Genomic DNA, 13,723 nt, shown 5'->3' with positions numbered 1-13,723 from the left:
GTCCGTGACCTACCTCGGACACCAAGTGGGGAGCGGTCTGGTGGCCCCCCTCCAACTCAAGGTAGCTGCCATTCAGTCCTGGCAACCCCCCGAGACACAAACCGAGGTCCGAGCCTTCCTGGGGCTCACCGGATACTACCGGCGGTTTGTAAGGAACTATGGCAGCATTGTGGGGCCCCTCACGGAGCTCACGTCTAAGAACCACCCAAAAAGAGTCAACTGGACTCCCGACTGTCAAGCAGCCTTCGAGACGCTGAAGGCCGCCATGTGCACCGCTCCTGTGCTCCAGGCCCCCGACTACAGCCGCGAGTTCATCGTGCAGACCGATGCCTCCGACCAGGGTATTGGGGCCGTCCTCTCCCAACTGAACCCCGAGGGAGTGGACCAACCAGTGGCCTTCATCAGCAGACGCCTACTGCCCCGAGAACAGCGCTGGAGCACCATTGAGCGAGAGGCCTTCGCGGTGGTATGGGCCCTTAAGAAGCTCCGGCCGTACCTCTTCGGAACCCATTTCCGGGAACAGACGGACCATCGGCCCCTGCAATGGCTCATGCAGATGCGGGGGGAGAACCCCAAACTATTGCGATGGTCCATCTCCCTGCAGGGGATGGACTTCACTGTGGAACATCGCCCTGGCCAAGACCACGCCAACGCGGATGGCCTGTCCCGCTTTTTCCGCCTCGACGAGGAAAGTCCCCAAGAAGATGGGTGACTCTCCCCGCCTTCAGCTGGGGGGGACGCATGTTGGACAGGCCACATGAAGGGCTCGCTCCCTCCCCGCAGGACAGGGCCCGGGCCACCGTCAGCACCATTGCCCGGCCCAGCCGCCATCTTGGACACGGCACCACGCGGCCGCGCGGCCTCAGCCCGACCCCAACCCTGGGCCTGGCCAGGCCCCGACATCCCGGCACCACCCTCCACCCAGGAGGTGAACGGCCCACTTGGCAGGTCAATGGGAGTACGAAGTGTCGATGGCTCTCCCCCGCCAGGTGCCGAGCACCGCCAGCCTCCTCGGGCGCTGGCTCCGCCCCCCTGCTGGGTGTCTGGACTCCCTCATCCCGGACCTCCCGACCTCCAAGAGCGAGGGTCCGGACATCAAAGGGCGCCAGACCTATAACTGGGGCAGCCCCAGGACAGGAAGGCAGTTGTATCCTGGAGTCGAGAGACACCGCGACGAACTCATCCTTGACGGACTGTTGGCGCTGCCACAGCCCTGCCTTGTGAACTATTGTCCTGCCTGCTGGCGCTGCCGCGGCCCTCTGTAACCTTCATCCTCGTGGGACCTGCTGGCGCTGCCGCGGCCCTTTGCAACCTGCATTCTCGTGGGACCTGCTGGCGCTGCCGCGGCCCGTTGTAACCTTCATCCTCGTTGGGACCTGCTGGCGCTGCCGCGGCCCGTTGCAACCTGCATCCTCGTGGGACCTGCTGGCGCTGCCGCGGCCCGTTGTAACCTCCATCCTCGTTGGGACCTGCTGGCGCTGCCGCGGCCCGTTGCAACCTTCATCCTCGTTGGGACCTGCTGGCGCTGCCGCGGCCCGTTGCCACCTACGACCTCTTCGGGACCTGCCGGCGCTGCCGCGGTCTGACCCATCCGAACACCGAGCTCGAGGATTGTGAGCTATCACCGTTACACACCCGTACCCGTGGGTACCAAGACTGTCCCGCTACCCCCTTCCCTTACTAGAGACTAGAATTGAGAGGATCATCGTGTCCTGATCGCCTTGTACCGTACCACACTACTACCCGAAGTGCCTATAAAAGGTGTTACCCTAATCTTTGTGTGGTGTCCATCTGTGGGGGGGAAGTTACCTGTCTGTGCGATCACTGTGCTCGGCCGGCCCTCCCGGTCCCCGTCTAACATTAAGGATCATTGTCCTTTTAGTTTCTAACAGCACCACATTAGAGTTTGTAGGTGCCAATTTCATTTACTTACAAGGAGTTATGCTTGGGATACTGTCCCCTGACAATATAGTTATGGGTTCCTATCCATACTGCGTCTTTTCAATCCAGGTTGAAAGAATTTATTGAAAAGTTTAAAGTTTTTTTACTTCTCTTGTTTTAAGTTTTCTCATATCTGCTTTTTGTGCACACTTGCAACGCCTGTAAGTTCTATTCTCATTCTCATGCACTGTGCAAATGAGATTTTGTATTAATATCATATTTAGCTTGAGTTTAGTTCTATTTAGGTGCTCCCATGCACTTATTGCTAAATATGTTCTGTTTTCTCGTATTTTGAAACATTTTCTTGCACTATTACCTTTACATTACTAATTTGTATTTTGTTTTAGGTTAATGGTGTTTAGATGAGGTTTCTTCTTTTTGTTCCTCATCTTCTTTTCTACTTATTCTTCTTTTCTGCTTTTCTGAATTCTATAATTTCAAATATTTTCAATCTCCATTCATTCCTATTCTGGCCACTAAGTGTGCATGGAGTTGCTTTTCATATTTAATCTATTCTTTTCTTTTCTGATATTTAAGAAAGGAGGATAATTTGTATATTTAATTCCATTCTGTGGTTTCTAATTTTAATTCCATTCTTCTATTCCTATTTCGCTAATTCTTTCTTTCCTGTGCTCACTTTTCTTGACTTCATTTCTCTGTTTCTAAAATGATGTTTTTAACTTTTAAATTTTATATAAGAAAGGGGGATATGTAATATCCTATCATTCCCAATGTGATGCATTTCTACCATCTTTAAAATGTTCATAAATGCAGCAGTCAGAATGTTAGTACTCTGACTGGAGAGTGACAGTTTGGATGGGCTGAGCACCTGGATAGGAGCTCCTGGTGGGGTCTCTTCCTAGGTCTTCCTAAGTCTCCCTTAGGTCTCCCCTAGGTCCCTTAAGTCTCCAATTGAGCTTGTATCTGAATTAATCTATCTGCTCAAATAAACTACTGGAAAACTACCTTCAAGCGTGGACATATTTACCACACATTGCCTTGAATACAATTCTTTGGCGGACTGGTAGCCAATGAAGGCTAACCAGACCGGCCCTCACTGAATGACTGCGAGGGATTTCCAGCAGAAGACGGGCTGCGCAGTTCTGCACTATTTGTAGCCTGCGTAGAGTGTACTCTGGGGCGCCGAGATAGAGCACATTATTAAAATCGAGGCGGGATTGTATAAGCCTTTGTATAGCCACCCATTTGGCCTCCATGGGAAGGAGAGGGAAGATTTTCTTTAACATCCTCAGGATGCCAAAACAGGTGGCAGACAGTTTTGTAGCTTGCACGTTGAAGGAAAGGGAGCTGTCCAACCACACTCCCAGGCTTTTGATGTTATCTTTAGGAGTTGGTGGAGGGCCCAGACACAGGGGCCATAGGGCGTCAGGGAAGTGCAGATCTGGAGGGCGTAGGAGCATCAGCTCCGTTTTGTCCCCGTTCAGCTTGAGGGATGACGAGGACATCCAAGATGACGAGGACATCCAAGACTTCACCTCTTCTAGGCATTCTCTGAGCCCACCTGACGCAGATCGTGTGTCCTCCTGCGCCAGGGAGACCACTAGCTGTGTGTCGTCCGCATACGAGATGATCTTCATCCCGAAAGGGCGGACGGCTTCAGCCAGTGGTCTCATGTACAGGTTGAAGAGTGCAGGGCTCAGAGAGGAACCCTGGGGGACTCCACACTTCAGGGGTCTGCTGGAGGAGACGGACTCACCTTCAAAGACTCTGAAGGATCTGTCTTCTAAAAAGGATTTGAGCCAAAGCCAAGCTTTATCCTTGATCCCGACACAGGACATACGGTGTAGCAAGGTGTCGTGGCTAACCGTATCGAACGATGCGCTTAGGTCAAGGAGGATCACTGCCACTGACCCTCCTTGATCCAGGATTTTCCTAGCCTCCTCGGTGACCATGAGGAGGGCGGTCTCGGTCCAGTGTTTCGGTCTGAAACCCGTCTGCGTAGGATCAAATAAGTTAAAGTTTTCCAAAAAGTTGACTAGATGATGATTTACGTGTCTTTCCAGGATCTTGCTCACCCAAGGCAGCAGAGAGATGGGTCGATAGTTGCCCAGGTCAGTTGGATCTAGGCTGTTTTTTTTTAGTAGTGCTCTAACCATGGCCTGCTTCCAGAGGATCGGAACGATACCGGAGGTGATTGACGTGTTTAAAACCTCCTTAATTATAGGCAAGGTGACCTGGGAGGCGGCCATTATAATGTCTGGGGGGGCGGGGTCATCGGGGGATCCAGATGTGACTCTCTTTGCAAAGGATTCAAGGGTTGTGAAGTCCAATAGGGGAAAATGAGGCAGGGTGGCTTGGGGTAGTAGGATGGGGTCTAGTGCTAGGGATTTATTCAGTTGTATAGGTGAGGTGGTATGTTTTGGGGGGGGAAAGGCTGAGTAGATGGTATTTACTTTTTGAAAGAAAAATTCCGCAATCTTATTACACTGGGAGGTGGTTCTTTCGACCTGCAAGGCGGGAGGAGGCCTCGTTAACTGTTTCACAATATGAAAGATCTCCTTCGGTTTGGACTTGGCCATCACTATTCTATCAGAGAAGTATGTGGCCTGAGCTGATTTAACTTGCTTTTTGTATTCGCTGATAGATTCTCGGTAGCAGGTTTTATTGTCAGCCGAGTAATCTGAGCGCCAGCGTCTTTCCAGCCTCCTGCATAGACGTTTTTTGTCCCTAAGGGAATCCGTGTACCAGGGGGCAGTTTTGTGGGGGCGTTTTAGCGTGGTGCTACTTGTTGGAAGAGTGGAGTCTAAGGTTTGTGTGATCCAGTTGACGTAGGCTTGGTAGGCAGAGCCAGGGTCCTCGTGATCACGAGGTTGAGTGCTGGCAAGTTTGGTGGACCAATTGTCCACCGCAAGACGGGCCCAGGCTCGCATGCGCTTAGTAATGGGTACAGTGGGTGGGGGTTTAAACGAGGTCCAGTTAATGGGAACCATGAAGTGGTCTGTCCACGGCAAGGGAATAGGTGGACCGACTAGGAGCTCGGGACAATTGCTGAAAACAGGGTCCAGCAAGTGGCCTTGACGTGGGTGGGGGTTGTGACACGTTGGGTGAGTTGGAGGGCAGCTAGGTCGTCCACTAGGGAGGTGGCTATGAGGTCTAGTGAGGAGTCAAAATGCAGGTTGAGGTCACCCAAGCAGGGTAAAGTTGGCTGTGGTGCTGACTCGTTCGGCCACACTTGAAGGAAGGTTTCCATGGAACTGCTTTGGGGGGCCCGGAGGGCGGTAGACAAGAGTGCCTGAGAAGCAGCTGTTGGGTGAGAGTTCGATGTTAAAGGCAAGTCTCTCACAATCCGGGATGGTTTCAGGGACAACTCTACAGTGATACTGTTCTTTATAGATTATTGCCAACCCTCCTCCTCTCCCTTTGGGTCGGTCTAGGCGACTGATTTGGAAGCCTGGTGGAAGAGCTTCTACAACCGCAGGGTCGGACTCAGGTGTTAACCATGTCTCTGTGAGAAACAATATGTCAGGAGTATGTTCCTCTATTAACAATGCCATTTCGGCGCAGTGTTTTGGCAGTGAACGACAGTTCAGTAGGAATAAGCAGTAATCATATGTGAGTTGTGGGTCTGGTTTAATGTTAAGGGGTAGATGACATTTGGGACAGGCTTGTGGCAGGGTAACGGCATGATAGGTGTGTCGAGTGCACATGCTACTGGAAGGCCTAAGGCTATAGAGGGTTTCAGCACTGTAGTATCTGGCCTCTAGAGCTTGGGACGTCAGGGGGGTGGCCCTGGGCCCGGACCAGGCGCAGACGAGCTTGCCTTATGCGCGCCTTCGGCGCGCAATCGTCGCGCATGCTGCGCTCGTCCGCTGCGCTTCCGGTGCATGCACATCTTTGTAGAGAAGAGATGATAAGGGGGGTGTGGCCTCGGAGTGGGCGTGTCCTGCTGAAGGCGAGGAGAATGGCGGAATGCACTTTATGCGATATCGCCCTTTACAGTGCTCGTTTTCCTAAAAGGACAAGTGCCTGCACACACCAATTGTGTAACAAGGAAAGGGGTGAGTGAAAATAAAATACACAATTTTTCAAGTTTTAAAAGTTCTTAAGGCTTTACAATGCAACACAACTCCCGGCTGTGCCTCAGGAGGAAATGGCTATCTGTCTGTGCGCTAGCAGTCAGCGCTCCTTAAATGCAGTTCGAAAAGGGGGCGTGGCCTCGGAGTGGACGTGTCCTGCTGAAGGCGAGGAGAATGGCGGAATGCACTTTAGGCGATATCGCCCTTTACAGTGCTCGTTTTCCTAAAAGGACAAGTGCCTGCACACACCACTTGTGTGACAAGGATAGGGGTGAGTGAAAATAAAATACACAGTTTTTCAAGTTTTAAAAGTTCTTAAGGCTTTACAATGCAACACAACTCCCGGCTGTGCCTCAGGAGGAAATGGCTATGTCAGTGCATCTGTTAAAGGGGTTTCTTGATTGGGGCGAGAGTGTTGCTGCAGTCGTCGAACCATTGCCTGAGGTTGTGGGCAGCCGTGTCGGTGTTGGTGGTGTCAGTAGGTGAGTTGCAGGCGAGAGTGGTGTTAAGCTGGTCTTCGGTGACTTTGCTCCAGCAGCGGCGAGTGGCCCATTGTGTGTGGTGGTGCTTGGTGGGCTTCTCGAAGGTGAAGTGGATGCAGCGTTGGTCGGTCCAGTGGAGTTCGGTGATGTAGTTGAAGGTGACGTGGTTGCTGGCGGAGAAGATGGGGTCGCGCGTGTGTCCGATGGAGTGGGTGGGAGTCATGACGAGCTGTTTGAGTCTGAGGTTGGCGCGGTTGTTGAGCAGGGAGGTGGAGTTGCTGTCGTTGGTGTTCTCGAGGTGGAAGTTCAGGTCACTGAAGAGGATGTAGTCCTGTGACGGTAGGGCGTTCGTGCTGACAAAATCGGCGATGGAGTCACTGAATTGTGGTCGGGGGTCTGTAGAGGAGGGTTCCTCTGAGGGTGGTGTTGGGGGTCGATGTGGGTCTGGAAGTGCAGGTGTTCGACGGTGCTGAGGGTGTCGTCAGTGTTGGTCAAAATTCTGAGGGTGTTTCTGTGGACGATGGCGATTCCTCCTCCTGCTCCGTTGATGTGGTCCCTGCGGATGATCTTGTAGCTGTCAGGAATGGCTATGGCGATGTCAGGTGCTGAGGAGGGGTTCATCCAGGTCTCCGTCAAGATGGCGACATCCAGGGAGGAAGAGACGAGTAGATCCCAGAGTTAGATGGTGTGCTTGCGGGTGGAAAGAGTGTTGACGAGTGTGCACCGTAGGTTGTTGCGGCCTACCCTGGTAGGCGTGGTGGGGGGTTGGAGGCTGGTGTAGCTGCAGTTCTGGTATGAAAAGGGTCCTTGGGTGCGCTTCGGGGTGGCCTGGAAGAAGGTGTATGATCTGCCAGTGTTGAGTGTGTAGAGGGGGCTGGCGTTGTAGTGGCAGCGGGCATCGTGGCGTTCACGGGAGCCAGGGGGTCTGGTTTTGGGCGCGGACCAGGTGCAGACGGGCTTGCCTTAGGCGCACCTTCGGCGTGCCAATGGCACACCCGCTGCGCGTGGCCGCCATAAGAAGGGGAGGAGGGAGGGAGGAGCAGCTAGGAGGCAGGAGCGATTGGCGAGAGAGGGGGTGGGACTGCAAGGGACAAAGCGGTGGGAGAGGAGAAGGGCTGAAGGGGAGAAATGGACAGAGAACGAAATACAGGGGCAGTGGAAAACAGACTACAGCGCAATTACAATACAATTACAATTACCAAAATAATAAAATTACAGCTAAGAAATACAATACAGAAATAAGAAATACAACAGATACAATACAATTACAGCTAAGAAATACAATACAGAAATAAGAAACACAACCAAAAGTAACACCACTGGGCCACCAGGGATGGGGCACAGGCAGGTGCCTGCGTGTGAAGGAGGTCCTCGAACTCGTAGCAGCAGCGAGATCCAGGAGCATGGAAACGGGCGCAGCAGGTGAGCTGTGCATCGTGGGGAGTGACCTGCCAGGGTCCTCGGAAGCTCATCCTCGGAAGCTTGATTCCGGTCCAGGGAAGACATGGCTTGGCAGTTTGGGCTGGACTGTTCCCATGAGGCACAGGGTCAGACTGATTTGCATATAGCCATGTCTGAACTGGGGTGGCAGAGTGGGCTAAAGAACGGTGATGGATTAAACCCAGATCTTTTGACTGGGTGTGAGTGTTTGATTGATTCAGATGCTCCGTCCATCACCACCCCCCTTTTGTTCCGCTTTTGGCCGCCATAAGTGTGTCAGGGTATGCTAAGACATGAGTCCCTTGCTCACTTTGCCACTGGATTCAAGCAAGCCGGGCTGAAGACGGCTGGAATGCCAGAAACCGGTCCTCGGACGCTTGATTCGGCTCCAGGGAAGACATGGCTTGGCAGTTCGGGCTGGACTGTTCCCATGAGGCACAGGGTCAGACTGATTTGCATATAGCTATGTCTGAACAGGGGTGGCAGAGTGGGCTAAAGAAGGGTGATGGATTAAAGCCAGATCTTTTGACTGGGTGTGAGTGTTTGATCGATTCAGATGCTCCGTCCATCACCACCCCCTTTTGTACCGCTTTTGGCCGCCATAAGTGTGGCAGGGTATGCTGAGACGTGAGTCCCTTGCTCACTTTGCCACTGGATTCAAGCAAGTCAGGCTGAAGACGGCTGGAATGCCATAAACCGGTCCTCGGAAGCTTGATTCCGGTCCAGGGAAGACATGGCTAGGCAGTTTGGGCTGGACTGTTCCCATGAGGCACAGGGTCAGATTGATTTGCATATAGCCATGTCTAAACTGGGGTGGCAGAGTGGGCTAAAGAACGGTGATGGATTAAACCCAGATCTTTTGACTGGGTGTGAGTGTTTGATTGATTCAGATGCTCCGTCTATCACCACCCCCTTTTGTACCGCTTTTGGTCACCATAAGTGTGGCAGGGTATGCTCAGATGTGAGTCCCTTGCACACTTTGCCACTGGATTCAAGCAAGCCGGGCTGAAGACGGCTGGAATGCCAGAAACCGGTCCTCGGAAGCTTGATTCCGGTCCAGGGAAGACACGGCTTGGCAGTTCGGGCTGGACTGTTCCCATGAGTCACAGGGTCAGACTGATTTGCATATAGCCATGTCTGAACTGGGTTGGCAGTGTGGGCTAAAGAAAGGTGATGGATTAAACCCAGATCTTTTGACTGGGTGTGAGTGTCTGATTGGTTCAGATGCTCCGTCCATCACCACCCCCTTTTGTACCGCTGCCAGGAACTGGGTCGCAGGCAAGCAAAGTATGCATACATATCCGAGTGGAGTACATTGCACAGTCCACGATGAGTGAAGATCAGTTGCACAATGAGAGACAAGTGACCATGGGGCAAAAGGAGTGTAGAATATTGGTTAGAGTAGCAGTGTCACCATTTCAATGTCACTTTACCAACACTTGATAAAGGATAACTTTTGAAATAGTGACCTGCATGAGCCGTTAACATTATGGGAGACAAGTGAGAAGAGGCAAAAAGAGTTTAGCATGTGAGGTACAGTTGGAGTGACCAGGTCTCCTGGTAGTTGTAGTCACTTCAATGTCTCATTAGCAAATCTTAAGTAATGTTAACCTGCATGACTAGGGAAGATCAGTAGTAACATGGAAGACAAGTGAGCAAAGGGCAAAACGAGTGTAGCACCTTGGTTAGAGTTGGAGATACGGAGCCTCGTGATCGTTGTAGTCACTTCAACATCACTTTTGAAACACTTGGGTAATGGTAACCTACATGAGACACTTTGAGTATTGCATGTTAGGAAAGTAGAACGAGGACATAATAGGAAAGGCAGAGTTGAGAGCAAACAGGGCATTGTGATCTTGTGGCAGTTACTGAAGTGTAACGTATCATAATTCACTCCCCCCTCTATTCCTGACACTCCCTGAGTATGCAGGGTGGCCAAGACCCTCTCCTCCCAGGGTAAGAGTTGTAATGGTTTTGTGGCGGGAGAGCCACCGCCAGTCCTTTGATCCTCCAGGTGGTGGCTGTTGTACTTGGTACCTACACTCAGCCTCAGGTTGTTCCACCTCTTTCTAATGTTTCCCTGTGTACTCTGGGTTTTACCAACAGCATTCACTCTGTTGACTATCCTGTTCCACATTTCAGTTTTCCTGCTGACAGGAGTCTGCTGAACTTGAGACCCAAACATGTGTGTCTGTACTCTGATGATTTTATCCACCATGACTGTCACCTCTTGCTTTGTGAAAAAAACAAAAATGCGAGTTAGTATATGAATGAAGAACAAACAAAAAAGGAGCTAAAAATAAAATTATAGACAGTGGAGAGTGCCAAATGAGAAGATGAAAAGGGGTGCCTTCTCAAAAAAGCAGAAAATGTCTGTCTGTCTTGCTGTGCTGCAGTTTGGAAGCAAAGGATGCTGCTCAGGTATGGGGGGTACTTTATAGTGTGATTTGCAGACATGTCCACTTGCCAAAGCTTATCAGGTGTGTAGTTTTGAAATCCATCCAATGATCACTGTTTTGCTCTTTAAATTTGGTCAACCGCCATTGACCACCGCTATGGGACTGCGAGTACAACTATGTAGTCGTAATACGTTCGGTGGGTGTACCGCAAACCTGACAGCATCGTTAAAATTTTAGACCACCAGGTTCCCACTGAGAAGACAGCTGTAGCCACAGTCAGCATTTTAAAAGGCACAACCTGCAATACGGCGTGTGGGAGATAACCGGCACAGCAGTTCCATGAACGACGCGGACACGCTGTCTAGGGCGGCCAGACTGCCAAACTTTTAATAAGCCCCTTAATTTAGATTAGATTCCTGCGATCCTTGTGTGGTAGAAAAATGTGGGCCTTGTCTGTGGAGTCATAAATAAGGCCCCTGTTAATTAACCCAGGTGGGCCTTAACCATGCATGGACACAATGGGGGTGAATGAGTAAGGTTTCCTGTGTCTGACATGAGAGGCGCGTGATCACTGCATGTCCTGTGTAGACTGCGTCCTGTTTGGCTATGTGTTCCTAACTTTGTGTGGTATCTGAATGTATGATGTGTTGGGAATGCATGCACACCTCTGGCCATGTGTGCTTTACTGGAGCCAATCTCCCCGGACCATTGTGGTGTCACTGCACTTATCTGGGGGGTGGAGCTGAATTTCCTCTTCGCGTATTTGACTGCAAGCTACGCGCCACGCCACACCTTTAATGTGCCAATCAGTAACCTCAGGCCTATGTCATGGAGCCTGCCTGGCCACTTATTTCTGAGTTGGAGTACACAGAGAGTTCTGGACAGGCAAGTTTGATAAAAAGTAATGTGATTTCGCTCTTATAATCGTTTATTTCAAATACTAACCAACTTACAAAAGTACAGCTCTCACAGAAAATATATATTTTTTGAAAATGGATTGCAGTACATATAATTCACTTAAAAGAAACATTAAAAAAGGCCATCCACCATTTTGTAACCATTTCAATTTTGACAACCAGAGAGAACAGTCGCATCGAGCACTGATCTCAATAACATCACTGGAAAACAAACCAAGACTGCCATCTTCCGGCCTAACACGCTAAATCAAAATGCACTGATATTTCTACATCGTAATTAAAATCAGGAAATGTATAAATTATTTTTTACAATAATATTACCAAACATGGTTCAACTGGGTAACATTCCTAAGGGGGGCAGACACCATCACGGCCAAATACACACCGAAGACACACAAAAAGTGCGAAATGTGGCTCTCCCTTGACAACTACCTGTCCTCGCACAAACTGCCGTAGCCACTGCAGCAAACAATGCCGCTGGAAAAAGAAAAACCCTAACAAAGTCACTGCCAAGCCACAACGAAACTGCACTCTTCGTACACCTTTCAACTCTGTGCTTCCTCCTCTTTCTCTTTCTTTTTTCCTGCCACTGAGGGGGCGTACAACAAAGCCGCGAGTGGGACACAACCGCACAGACCACAAGACTGTACATAGACTGCAACCACATGGAGGGAGGGGAGGATGGAGGGCACCCAACCAAGAAATAACCACAAGAACAAACGTACTACAGGACTCAATGTCTGGATTGCAATGCTAATGGCCAATGTTATGTTGCTTATGATTACCCTCTTGTGACCCGGGGCATGTTTCTTTCTCCTGTATGTCTCTTGGCTTATCGTTTCCCATGTATATGACATGCACCATGTAAATATAATTTTCAATAAAAATGTACTGAAAAAAAATATATATATTACACATTCCTAAATTATTAAATATATCCACAAATCAACATCCCGTTCTAATTTATTTTATTATAATTGCACTTGCCTTTAAGATTAATTATTTACAATTTGACACTTTCCCCTGATTTAGTAAGTTGTGGTTCAGCTGGCCCTTATTCGTGTACAGTAGTGGTTAATAAGGTTGCGGTTCTGGTAAAGGTTGTGTTTAAGGATGCGTCGTTCAATACACTCGTTGTTAAGGGTTAGTGGTTCAGGATCTTACCCATACTTTATGTTATGTTATGTTATGTTATGTTATTTGTTGTCTTTTATAGCGCATGGCTACTCAGAAGAGTGTCCCGGCGCTTTATTAACACCCCAAAAAAGACAAACACAAACCAGAAAAAAACAGGAAACAGTTAAAAACAGGAAATCTAAAGGGCAAAGAGCCAGGTTTTCAGGCCCTTCCTGAAGACCAACAAGCTCTGGGTACTATGCAATGCAAGGGGCAGAGTGTTCCAAATCTGTGGGGCCCGCAGTCTGAAGGAGCGCCCTCCAATTCGGGCCTTCTTCACACGCGGAACCAGACCAAGAGACAGTGATTCTGATCTCAGAGACCGCGCCGGATGATAAAAAGCGAGCCTCCTTTGCAAGTATTTTGCCCCGGATGCGGAGAGCCTTAAAAGCCAGCGTCAGAGCCTTAAACACTATCCGTTTCCGGATAGGCAGCCAATGGAGGGACTGCAAAAGGCCAGCGGCTCTGGCTCGCCTATGGAGGCCAAATATGGCTCGCGCAGCCGTGTTCTGGACCACCTGTAGCCGTTGCAGGAGGTACTCAGGCAGGCCTAGATAGAGGACGTTGGCATAGTCCAATCTAGAGCCAATTAAGGCCTGTACCGTCGTCCTCCTGTGCTCCTCGGAGAGCAACGGAAGAAACTTCCGAAGCATCCTAAGGAGGGCAAAACAGGTGCCAGAAAGGGCAAGAATCTGGGATCTAAAAGTCACACCATTGTCCATCCTGATTCCCAGGTTCTTAGCCAACTGAGACGAGCATACTGGAGGAGACATGTCAGCGGGCCACCATTCCTTCCAGTCTGGATCAGATTGGCCCCCGAAGAAGAGTACCTCCGATTTATCGGAGTTGCACAAGAGGCTGTTCAGCTGGAACCATTCAAAAACAGCCCCAAGGCACTTCCGAATACTCTCTCCGTCATAATCCTCTCCTTTCCCACTAGTGAAGAGGAGCTGGGTATCGTCGGCATAGGATACGATCTGGGCCCCAAAAGACTCAGCCAGTGCCGCCAAGGGGGTCATAAAGATGTTAAATAGAGTCGGGCTCAGCACCGAGCCCTGCGGGACTCCGACTCCCAAAGGCGGCATCTCAGCCGAGCAGGATGAGGCCCAGACCGTTTGTCGGCGACCTGCTAGAAAGGATTCAAACCAGCTGAGCACCGTCCCCCTCAGACCGATCTCGTGTAGTCTGACGAGAAGACCCTCGTGGGGGACGGTGTCAAAGCCCGCCGACAGGTCAAGCATGACCAACATGGCCTTGCCGCCCGTATCCAGTGTCTCCTTGATGGCTTCCGAAACCTCCAGTAATGCTGTCTCAGTACTAAGGTTAGACCG

The sequence above is a fragment of the Lissotriton helveticus genome, chromosome 6 (assembly GCF_964261635.1).
Source record: "Lissotriton helveticus chromosome 6, aLisHel1.1, whole genome shotgun sequence".
NCBI classification, from domain to species: domain Eukaryota; kingdom Metazoa; phylum Chordata; class Amphibia; order Caudata; family Salamandridae; genus Lissotriton; species Lissotriton helveticus.
The sequence above is the reverse complement of the archived record's forward strand: the minus strand, read 5'-3'. Positions refer to the sequence as shown.